Here is a 12846-nt window from a genome sequence, read left to right on the forward strand (position 1 = left end):
GTGAGTATCTTGTGACTGTCTTATGACCATGATGTAATTTAGTATCTGGTGAGCATGATGTAATGGTCTTGTGATGATGAGGTAATGTAATTTCCTGCCAGTGTGAGGTCACATGATGTATTTTTCCCTCCAGTGAGAGATCATGTGATGACCTGTTCGAACAGGTATAAAACGGGAAAGCCTGGCTGTGACGCAAGTCAGTTCTTTGTTTAATTTGTCAGTTACTCTGTTATGCTGCGTATTTGTCTCATGATGCAGTTTTTGTTTTAAAGTGGAGTTTTACTTTCTACTGTAAGCTATACCAACAGTTTTTAAAATCACTGCCAGTTATGTTTGATGTATCTTTGATTTAATTTTAAAATCTAAGTATTAGAGAGTGAAGATTTGCCGAAGTATGGAGAACCCGAAGGATCAAGTAAAGTTGGTGTCGTCGGCGGTAATACAGGATCGACCTTACTGAATCCTCGTTCAGAAGAAGGTCATCGGCATCTGAGATAACCCCTGCTTTGTGAGAGCAGAAAGAGTTTGCAGTGTTCATTCACGAAGCAAAAGGTTAGTTCCTTTAATCCTTTTTTATTTCCTTTGACTGTATAATCTGTATAATGCACTTGTGAGGCCACACCTTGAGTACTGTGTACAATTTTGGTCTCCAATTTTGTGAGGTATGTGAAGGTACTGGAGAGAGTTCAGAGAAGAGTGACGAGATTCATTCCAGGTCTGCAGGGTATGAGCTATGAAGAAAGATTGAAATAATTAAATCTTTATGGCCTAAGTAGATGTAGAATTGGAGGAGACATGATAGAAGCTCTCAAAATCATTAAGGGTATAAATAAGGTGGATACCAGCTGTTACTTCAAAATCAATCCATCAACCTGGACACAGGGCCATAGTTGGAGACTAGTTAAGGGGAGGTTTCAAACTAACCTCAGGAAGCATTTCTTTACACAGCAAGTTGTGGACATATGGAACAAACTACCTAGTTGTGCAGTTGAAAGTAGTAAATGGTTTCAAATCTGAGCTCAAAGGTTATTTTAACACACTATGTGAATAGGAATTTGGCAAGATTGTTGGGGTGAATGGCTCGTTCTTGTCAAAGACTTTGTAATGCTCTTATATTCTAATAATATCAACAAGGATATACTAAAGATTTAAAACTGAAATGTCAAGATAAGGACTTTAAAAAACTAACATACTCTATAAATGATTTCCATTGCCTCTGAAACCCTTGTCACAAGCTCATGTTTCTAATAGCTGTGGAACAGTGTTATACTCCTCTCTGCACTGTATCTTTCACTTTGCATTAGAAGGTTTGTTAGCAAGTCATATATTTCTGAACAAAACTGCTGTAGCAATACTTTCATTTTACAATCATTTATTACACATTTTTGGGCTCACAGGTCATCTCCTTTAATTTCCCACACAGTGATGAAGAGTCTTGGTCCAAAATATCAACTACTTACTCTTTTCCATAGATGCTGCCTGGCTGCTGAGCTCATCCAGCAACTTATAGGTGTTGCTTTGGATTCCCAGCATCTGCAGATTTTCACATATTTGTGATACAATCTACCTGGTTCTCATACCTGTTAATGCTTGTCACAGATCATGATACATTCAGGTGGGACAGCCTGCTCTGCTATGGCTACCTCCAAGAGGACTATAACGTTGTTGTGTTGTGAATTGGAGGCTTGTGTGCCTCAGTGAACTGGAGAGCCGTGTTGGCTGCAGTCGGAATTTTATGCTTTGGCTCTTGGTAGGGTCACCCATGCCAAACAGGCTAAAGAGTAGAGGCCAAACTAGGAGGTCCACTGGTCCTCGAGGTTTGAGGGGTTCAGCTGAGGCTAACAACCCTAACTGGTTAAGCAAAACTGTTATGAAAACAGCAATGAGGAATCCTTCTACATCTGAGTGTGATGGTATTCCTGAGTCTCCACTGGGACTTTCATGACTGACAGTAAGCCGAGAGGAAGTTACTGGCATGGTGAAGGAGGTTGTGAACACTGCCAAAGCTGGAGAACCTTCATTGCTGCCCTAAACACCAGTGGCGTAATGGGCAAAAGAAGAAGTAAAATGGCTTAACCTGTTCCATGGGGTGAAAAAGAAATGTAAATGTTCAAAGTATGAACTAGAAACATGAAAATATTGACAATACATTCAAGCATTGCTTGCATCAGAATTGTAGTTTTGTGCCTCACATTGACCTATAGATTATCAATATATATTAGTGCCCACTTTATTTGGGGCAAGTAAGCATTTTTGGTTTCATTTGATGAAGCAAATGTGACTTTGGAATCACTTTCTGGCAGCTCAACCTAAGCACTAGGATTAATTGGAAGTAAAATTTTCTTTTTACATTATTTACAGAGGTACCATTTGTCTGCAATGCACTGACAGCATTAAAGATGATATTAAAAGAATTATAAATGCTTAAAACCTGAAATTTTTACAGTTTTGAACCTGCTGCACTTAACTCATTTTCACTTTTAGCCTCTTTTCATCCACAAAGAGAAAATAACAACTTCCAACTCTAATATGCAGTTAGTCACCAGCAAAGAAACAGAAGCAAGGACTTTCATTGTTTGAAGGTAGTTTGCAAAAATCAATCAAGACTTGTAAAGGATTTTGGTTTGAGGCCCAAGCGAAGAGGAGGTATGGCTAGCTACTGATATTAACGTGTCTGCTTTCAAGCTGAGGATTGTAGGACACCAACACATTAGTGTCACATTGTGTACATCAATAATGATACTAAACAGAATGCAGGCAGGCTTATGTTAAAGCTTTAAATTGCTGCTCAGAGTTGTGTTGTTGATATCTATACAGAAATTTGACTTTGTGCTTTGACTCTTGTTATGCCTAAGTAGGAGCAAGTCATTTTATAGGGTTTACAATGTAATCAGAATAATCCTTTAGAAGGCATACATAATCTAAAAAAAAACTTTATTGTGTTCAATAAAATTTAGGCTCTGCGTTACACCACCCTTGACAAGCTGGACCAAAACACAAGTGATCCTGAAGATCTGGAAATCAAGAAAACACACACAAAATGCTAGCAAAACTCAGCAGGTCAGGCAGCATCTATGGAAATTAATCAACTCTGGAAGACCCTTCATTTCCATAGTTGCTGCCTGATTTGCTGGGTTCTGCCAGCATTTTGTTTATATTGCTCCGGAGTGAATCAAAAAATGGCAAGAGGTCTTCGATAATCACATACTTTATCATGTAACCTTCTGAATAAATGTATATTTCTGAGTTAACAGCAAATGAGGATTGCATCTTGAAGGTGTGAAGAATGTCTTCAAAATATTACATTCAGATTGTTAAAGCACAATCCTGAGAATGATTGTGTCAGGGGACTCAATTCTAAATGGAAAGAATGCACAACATTGGTGTGTTTGGCAACACTTGTTCAGTTGAAAAGAGGGGTATCACTTTCCACAGATCTTTATAGAGGACTCCGTCCACCACTGGCAATTTCTCTTAACCCTGTGCTATAACAAATACCTTTTCCATTTATGTGATCAACGGCAGTCTACACTGTTCCTAGTTTCTGAAGGATATCACCAACAATTCTTACTGTGATTATGAAATGGCTTTTCTTTTAGTCACTGCACAGATAGACTCAGAATGGAAACAAATAGTTGCTATTAAGTTGGGAGCAGTTGCTGACGTCTTCAGCATTTTGGCCCTGTGGATTAACCTTGTTAAAGGTTCTGTAAATTTTGTCATTAAAAGGAATCAAAACCAGAATTAGCTTTAACATCATCAGTCTGTGTAGTGAAATTTGTTATCTTTGCTGCAGCAATACATTGCAATACATAATAATAGAAAAAACAGTGAATGACAGCATATATGTTAAATAAGTAGTGCAAGCATAGAAATTTAAAAGTACAGTAGTGAGGTAGTGTTCATAGTCTGTTCAGAAAATGATTCAGGAACAGCTTCTTCCTCTCTGCTAAATGTTTTCTTCTGTATATCCTTCCTGATGGTGGTAATGAGAACAAGGCATGACAGGTCCTTAATGATGCCACCTATTTGAGGCATTGCTCCTTGAAGGTGTCTTGGATACTAGAGTCTAGTGCCCATGATTGAGCTAAGTTTACTACTCTCTACAGCTTACTTTGATCCTGTGCACCAGCCACCCGCTCACGGATACCAGACTGTGATACAGCCAGTTAAAATGCTCTCCATGATACATCTGCAGAAATTTGCTAGTGTTTTTGGTGACATACCAAATCTCTTCTAATTCCTAATGACACATAGCGGCTGACAAGCCTTCTTTGTAGATGCATTGATATGTTGTGTCCAGGTTGGGTCCTCAGATATTGACACACAAGAATATGAAATTGAAAAATTGCCATCTTGAAGAATAACTCATTCATCAAATGTGAGAGGCTGTTAAGCTAGTAATTAAATCTCTTCTGTAATAATGGTTTGAAAATGGCCTTCTCTCCCATTTTCACTGAAAAATTTTGATGAACCTCTGTAACTTTTCAGTACACAGTAGGAGTGCAGAATTTATTATTTTTGTGGGAGATGGATGCAATTAGCAAGGACAACATTTATTATCTTCCCTTAATCAACCTTGAGAGTGGAATGGTCCTCAAGTCTCTTGAACTACTGCAGCCCTGCTGCTTCCATAGCGTTATTCATTTGAGAGTTCCAGGAGCTAATCACAACAGTAATTAAGATACAGCAATATATTTTAAGTCAAAGAGAAAAGACTTAGAAGAGAATTATGTGGTGGTTCTGTTCCCTTGGCCTTGCTGCAGTTGTGTTCCTAGAAAGCTATGGTTTTGGGAGGTACTGTTGTAATAGCCCAGGTAGAGTGACTGCAAGGTTTTTTTGTTGATGGTATAACATTGCATCCACAGTGCCTTGGGGATGATGAAGTTGAATGTTTAGGTTGGTGAATGAAGTATTAATCAAGTAGGCTGAAATACACTCATTTGAAAAAATGATTTTATTTAGATGCATTATTTATGCCGTGTGTTGTGAATTAAAACATTCTTTTCAATCATTCAAGTATTTTAAATCCAATCATTTGAGTAAATGGTTGTTTGTATAATGAGAGATGGATTATCATTCACCATTTAACTTTCATCATCACTCAATTCTTTATATTCAATGAAAGGATAGACAACAAAGAGGAACAGCATTTTCATTTCCCTTCATAAAGGAGAAATTAGTTTAAGGCAGTAATATCATTAATGCATTTTTGAACACAGTGACAGAGAGATTCATAATTGCCTTTCATTGCCTTAGAAATAAATTTCATCATGCCACTGTCATGAAATGCATGGTGTTTGACTCTCATCTTGGTGCCAAGATATTGCTGATAAGTCATGCTAAAGTCAGAGATGAACAATCATTACAAGAAGAGGGACAGGCAAAATTAAAGCCAATATAGATTTCATATTCACTGATACAGAGGGCAATTTAACCTTTAGTTTATCAATAGTCTACACTCCTACAAGGTGAAATACTATCAGAAAGGTTGCCACGATCTCCAAATATTCAAACTGTGGAAATGTACTGTGCTAAAATATGGTTGATAAGGTGATCTGTCTAAAAGAGAAAGAATGATGTAGGAATCATAAGTATGTTCACTTTTGGTATCTAAACCTGGTTTGCAAGACCAATTTTAATACCTATCCTATTTCTCCATGGTTTATCACCTTGTGTTGCAGAAGCTTGTGTGGTCCTGAGATCCTGAGAGAGATGCCGTCTGGAGCTATGCTCCTGGAAGGGTCGAGGGTGAGGTCCCTGAAAAAGAACAATACAACCGAGACCTCAACGGTGGACCAGGCGGACTCGGTTACTTCGAATTCAATGGCTGTGAAGGCGGATGAAGGCTGCAACAAATCCATCAGCTCCAGTCGTCGTGGTTTCCATGCCACTGGAATCAGTTGTTTGATTTGTGAAGTATCGTGTGCTTCTTTGGAGTGCAACATCAAGTACACGTTAAACAAATACACGCACAGGCGTCTTCGCTCTGTGGGCCATGACTTTCCAAGTTGAGAGCCTATAAATAGATCAAGGGAATGAAGATCATCATCCTCGACCTCAAGGGATAGCCACGCTGACCTGTCCTAGTTGCCCTTCAGATGCTATAATTAAGTCACCTCCTCTGCCAGTCACTCCAGATACCAACTACTCTTTGTGTGAAAAGTGTACTACTCAGATCATCTTTAAAATTCCTTTCAGCTTAAACCTATGCTTCTAGTTTTAGGCACCTCACCATGTGAATAAGACATTGACTATCTCAGTTTCTCCTAATTTTATATTCTTACATTGCATTACTTCTCAGTCTCCTCTTTTCCTGGGGAAACACACCCAGCCTATCTCATCTCTCCTTAATACTCAAGATCTCCAATCCAGGCAACATCCTTGCTAATCTTCTCCGTACCCTCTCTGGCATAATTTACATCTGCAGTGGCCAGAGCTGGATGCACTAAGCATGGTCTAACCAATGAATTGTGCAATTGAAACATAATATACTAACTCCTGTACTCAGTAATTTGGATAAGAAAGATGAAGGTGCAATATGTTTCATCACCCTGTCTTCCTGTGTTGTCACATTCAACAATAGTGTACTGTTGTTGTATCCCTGAATCTCACCAATCCTTAGGGTTTTGCCATTCGCTGAACAATTCTTGTTCTAATTTAACTTCTCCAATAAATCACTTTGCCCATGTCGGAGTTAAATTCCATCTGGCATTGCTTTGCACACATTCATTTCCAGTTGATCAATATTCTGTTGTAGACTTAGATAGCCTTCATCACTTTCCAGTGTACCAACAAATTAATGGCATCTGCAAACTTACTAAATATGCCATCTATACTTTCAGTAAATCATTAATATACATGACAAATGACAGTGGACCCAGTACTGATCTCCTGTGGGACACAGGCCTACAATCTGAAGAATTGGATCGAGAATAGACAATAATTAGATGGACCAGATGTGTTCTGATATTTTCCGAACAGGGCATACCTCAGCAACTTTCCCCATTGTCAGACTGATACCAATTTGTAATTGCAAGTATACTGAAATATTTTGTCTAGAGGCACCACTGTATCTAGAGACTGCTCTCTAGGCATTCCTTGTGAGAGAAAATCAAATTGGCTGCAGATTTCTGATACTGATACTGGAAGAGCTGAGGTGGATGCTCTATATGGCACTCCTGGCTGAACCTGATTATGAGTGCTTTAATTTGGCCTTTAGCACTCATACCTGACTGTACTGTCATTGGGGGTGACAACATTCTTGAAGCCATCTCCTCCCATTAGTTGCTTTGTTGTTCACCACTATTTAAGACTGGATATGATGGGATTGCAGAGTTTTGTTTTGACCCATTTGTTGGATGTTGCTTCCTGCTTTCATTGGTTAACACACAAATGGCCTTGTCTTACAGCTTTACCTCTGCCTGGTGTTACTTCCATTCATCACTAGACTCTGGCTTGAAGATGAGGCATGGAATTCCAAACCGCACCACTCCATCAGTTATACTCTGTGCCCTTGAAACTTGCAGAACTTCCAAGTGTTGTCTGTCACGGAAGGCCACTAGATATGAGTAGACAGTGAGTCACAACTTGTGCAGTCAGGAATTGACAGCTACAAGATAGAGTTCAGACACAGTTTTCCCTTCTGATGGGAAGCATAGATCACAGGGAAGCTGAATATCTACCAATGCTTGAACCATGACAAATACGACAATGTTATAAAATCTCTGCCTGCATCCAACCTTGTTCTTTGCAAAAGGAAGAGAGCAGGGTGGCCCTTCTTTGTATTGGGATAGTGCATCACTGTCTTGTGATAAGCAGAAATGTTTGAGGTATGGCACAGAACAGATGACAGCACCTTAAATAGGGAATTGAGGGTGACAGTGACTTGATTTGGATAGGAAAATGGTTCTGAAGTGGTGTCGGGCTTAATTGCATCTGCAAAGAATAAGAAACAAAAAAAAATGAAAAGAAGTCAGCTAGTCTCTCTGACATTTTCCACCATTCAAAAGCATCATGGCTAATACAATCTTTGTCTCAACATCATTCTCCTGGCCACTCTATATCTTGACTTCCTTTTAGTTCAAATAACTAACCTTCCCCATAAATATATTCAATTATTCTACTTTGCAATTCCCTGATATTCAGAAATTCAAAGATTCCCAGCCTCCAGATAAGAAATTCCTTCTCATTTCTACCTTGAATAGAAATTTCTTATTCTAAAACCTTTGTCCTTCATTCTAGATACTCCATCTAGTTAAGTACCTCCTGAGCATTCCTGCCGTTCCTCCCAGAATGCTTCATATTTCAGTAAAATCACTTCTGATTCTTCGAAGCACCGTGCATTATAGATCTGGTTGTTAATTTTTTCTGCACTCATTTTTTTCCAAAGAGGGAATTTATATTCCAATCTCTGTACCCATAGATAGTGAATTGTCACATTGCTCCTTGAAGAGGTTATTTTATGAGGTATGTTCATTTAGAATCTCTTGTAGGAAGGAGGTGGGGTTGATTGTGGATCGCCTTCCTCAAAATCTGGGAATGTCTTTTATACCTCTAATGCATAGCCTGCCACTTGCTCAGATAGCAAGCAAGAAGCACCCATACAAAATATAAATGTTCAAGAAATGAAAAGACTGTGGGCATTACCCAATGTCTCTCTACACAATAGAAGCAGTGTTCAGGATCAAAGTCTTTCTTCAGAATGTCATGCAGTACAATGTCCAAAAACTGGGAGCTGCCCTTTAAGTTACAAGCTGCACACCAAATAGTGCCTCAGTTCAGTTACGATTGACCAGCACAGATGTGTTTTGGAACATTTATTACAGAGTAAAAGGAGGTCTATATCAACTTATCAGAACCAAGTATGTGAAGGAATTTCCACGGCAAATTTTATTCAGCAATCACATAATTACACCACACTTATTTTTTATAAGTGCTACCACAACCTGAAACAAATATACAATTATCTCACTGCATTGACAGCTGGCTGGTTGCCTTGTTAATTATCTATGGACTAACCATAATGTCAAGTTGAAGCAAGCATGTTTTTTTATTCCAGTCTAATCAACTGCTTGATTGGTTCTTTTATCTTTATGCGATAATAATATGCATAATTTTGGATATTCCAAGCAAACATTTAACCTGTTGATACAATTGCAACAGGTTCAGAACACATTGCCATCTCAATAATTTGGTTTATTTGTATCTGTAAACTAAAATTATTCTGGATTACTAAGTGGCTCTTTGTTCTTCTAGTTTGTTTTCAAAAACCACTGACTGATGTGCCAGCATTATTATAAAACTCCTTTTCTACAAACCATTTTCTTAAGAATATCTGAACAACTCTGTTTATGTTGTTCACTCTTCATTATGTGTGGTAATGTAATAATGGTTTATTGTGCATTAACTGTTGTATCCAGGAAAAATATGACCACTTTTGTTGTCATCTATTATTATTTCACATTTTGTCTCTCTATTATCAATTCTGTGATCTAGGTACTCAATTTTCTTTCTCACAATCATGAATTTTAATCCTTTTAATGGATTTGAGGTGGAAGGAAAGTACATATGGATATGAGAGTTATTCACAGATTTCTTACCTTGCAAGTTGTTTAGAAGGAGCTGTTTTAGATGTTTCTGCAAAGATATCCAGTGTCTCTATATTGGCCATTTTAATGGTTTATTCATATCAATGAACATTTCTTCCATAATTATCCCTGTAGATATGATTTCCTTCACTTCCTCCAAAGCAACCGTTCTCCTACAGTAGTGAAATAGGAAATAAAAATTATGTCCTTAATCAAAAATCATCTCTTGGTTATCATATCTTTGCTATTATTCTGGTATCAACAAAAGCAACTTTAAAAGATATATTCTAACACAACATGATATGAATCTCCAGGTCATGGTCACAGATCACACTGCAGATTTCATGTAACTGGATTACATAGGATACAAACCATTTCTGAATGGGCATGCCTCAGATGTTAAGTTTTGCTGAAGAAGAACAAAGGATTTTCCCATGTTGATCACTGAAACAGGCATTGTGACCAACTCAGATTTCAAGGCAATTCCTCAGTCTCAATATCTCTCAATTTGCTTCTGAGAAGCTAAAGTTTCATATGACATGGTTATTCAGGTCCCACATAAGTGCTGTATGACTTCATCCCAGAGCATACAAGAGAGAGAACAGAAAATATTGATGATGCCTGCACTGTGCTGACATCCCTCGACCCAAGTGAATATTCACATCTTTCCCCACCCTGTGAAACCATAAGACCATAGAACACAGGAGCAGAATTATGCATTTTGGCACATAAAGTCTGCCCTGCCATTCCATTATGGCTGATAAATCATCCCTCTCAGCAACATTCTCTTGTCTTCTCCCCATAATTGTCAATGCCTTTGCTAATCAAGAACCTATCAACCTGATTTTAAATACACCCAATAACTTGAGCTCATTAAAGCAAGGACCAACAGGCTCTGGGACAGCTTCTTCCACCAGGCCATCAGACTGATTAAGTCAAACTGATACAATAATATTTCTAAGCTATATTGACTGTTCTATATCTTACTGGACATACTATTTATTACAAATTACTGTAATTTGCACATTGCACATTCAAATGGAGACGTAACATAAATGAAACCCCCTGCTTTCCTTGGCTGCGTAAGTCTAAGGAAAACACTCTCCAGTCACGCCAGACTCATGAGATTGAGACAGCTCACCCATCCCAAACTCCAGTTTGTGTGGATGTTGTGTAATTTGCTACCCTGTTACAAATTAGTGCCACAAATTAACAGGCGGTACACTGCGTACGATGAAATGAATTACATTTATGAATCTTAACTGAAGAGTTAGTAAGTAAAGAAAAACAAAATGAAAAGGGCCCATTTTAATTAAACAATCAAAAGTGTACAAGTTGGAGCTCATTTTGAACTTCTCTGTCTCTCACACGCTGGGCTTTCGGTCAGCCTGAACACCCACACCACCTTCCGAATGACACTCACAATCCATCTTGAACAAATGTGTCTCCCACCGGGTAATATTCTATGAATGGTTCTCCCCAGCGTCTTCTCTATTCATCTCCCACCGTACCAACAGAAAAGACTAACCTTAGTGCCCTTCACCAAAAAAACCTCCCCCCTAATTCTACCATCCTAATTGGATGGCACACATTCCTCATCATCCCTTATCTTCAACAGACTGAAAGCAGAACAGACGGCTCTGACAGAACTGCTGAATGAAATACATACAGCATAACAGTAAAAATATGAGCCAGGGCTTTACATGAAGATTTTTACTCCTCACATATGTGAAGGATGTAAGAAATAAAGACAATTCAATTCAATCCAATGCCTTCTGTAGCAGTTGATTCCACAGATTCACCACCTAGCTAAAGAAATCCATCCTCCTCTCTGTTCTAGAGTCATCCTTCTATTCTTAAGGCTGTGCGCTCTGATTCTAGAGTCCCCCAATACAGGAAATATCTAATTTTCAACTTGTTTACTACAATGCAATTCAGAAGCATTAACTGGATTAACCATGGATGGAAGGAAGGAAGTGATAGGTGATGTAATGAGTTAATGGCGCTGATGGGAATCATCTTAATCTGAGTCACTAAGACAAACTAGGTCACACCATTGTAAAATGGATTCTAAAGAAGCTGAATGGGTACTTACAATTATATTTTTCTTGGTAATGAACCTCCACAATGATTATCTCAATGATCTCATGATGAAACAGAGTACATCAATGCTGAGTGAAACACACACAGATTTATAGTTGGCCTGTCTAAAATACAAGCAGTGGATGCAACATTGAGGAATCCATTGTTTGCTGAATCCAAGAGTGTTTCACGTAGATTCCATTCAGCAAAATACCACTTCTGCAATTCATCAAAGCTCGAACTGCATCTGCAAAATGTTCACTTTGCTTTGGAGAAAGAGGCAATGTGGAAGAATTAGCTTAGGGCTGAATTGTATACCAGCAGAGTTTTTATGTATTCTTTCTTTCTTCTTGAGGGAGATTTTATGAACTTCAAATACAAATTTATGAACAAACATTAACATCTTTAGTTGGTTGGCCCATGCTGCTTCATTGTTCCTCACTGTAACCTTAGTGAATTCAGGGAATATAGACAACAATGCAAGACAATTTATCTCCATCCTGTTAATATCTGCATTAGTTCTACCTATCTGACTAGCACACTGCCATGGAAATAGGATCAGGCTGTATCAGTTCTTCAGGTGTTATTGTGGTTGAAAAGGTCTGATTTTGCATGAATTTTTCACTCATACTTAAATGGTCATGCACCATCAATAACTCTCTGAGACGGGAGGCAAAAGATAGGCTTTTATTAGCTCCAAGAAACGACCACACAACATCCTGGATACTGGGGGGGAGCAGTCCCTCCAACCGCCTTTATACAGGGGTCTGTGGGAGGAGCCACAGGAGCAGTCAGCAGAGGGGCATGTCCAGACAGGTATATGTGGTTCACCACAAACAAACTCTTGTAAAAGTCAGTGATACCAAATCCTAAAATGTAATAGAAATATTGGCAAAGATTGAGCTTTAACTTTCTCTTGTCTAATCTGTGATATAATGTAGTCTTCCAATGGTTGATGTCTTGGACACCTTTTTAGTGACCAGTTGGGAACTAAAAGCTGTTCAGTTTTTTTTAACAATAATAATAGAGTATAAGATAAGGCAGTGGAATATAGGGAGTTTCATTTGTTCTACCTTTTTATTATTTACAAAAGTTAGAATTCAATGAATTCTTGCTATATTGAGCAAAGAACAACTTTGATGCATTGAACCTCCATCAGGGAACATATGATTGA

At 38.3% G+C, this 12846-nt stretch overlaps 1 long non-coding RNA gene across 1 annotated transcript; it reads left to right on the forward strand.

The window, feature by feature from the left end:
* Positions 1–216: 216 nt before the first annotated feature.
* On the forward strand, positions 217–9768 carry LOC132393756 (uncharacterized). Its single transcript, XR_009512072.1, has 3 exons — positions 217–552; positions 2958–3189; positions 5685–9768. It is a non-coding gene; the product is annotated as an uncharacterized LOC132393756 (long non-coding RNA).
* Positions 9769–12846: the final 3078 nt, after the last annotated feature.

Source organism: Hypanus sabinus, chromosome 5, assembly GCF_030144855.1.
Source record: "Hypanus sabinus isolate sHypSab1 chromosome 5, sHypSab1.hap1, whole genome shotgun sequence".
Classification (NCBI taxonomy): domain Eukaryota; kingdom Metazoa; phylum Chordata; class Chondrichthyes; order Myliobatiformes; family Dasyatidae; genus Hypanus; species Hypanus sabinus.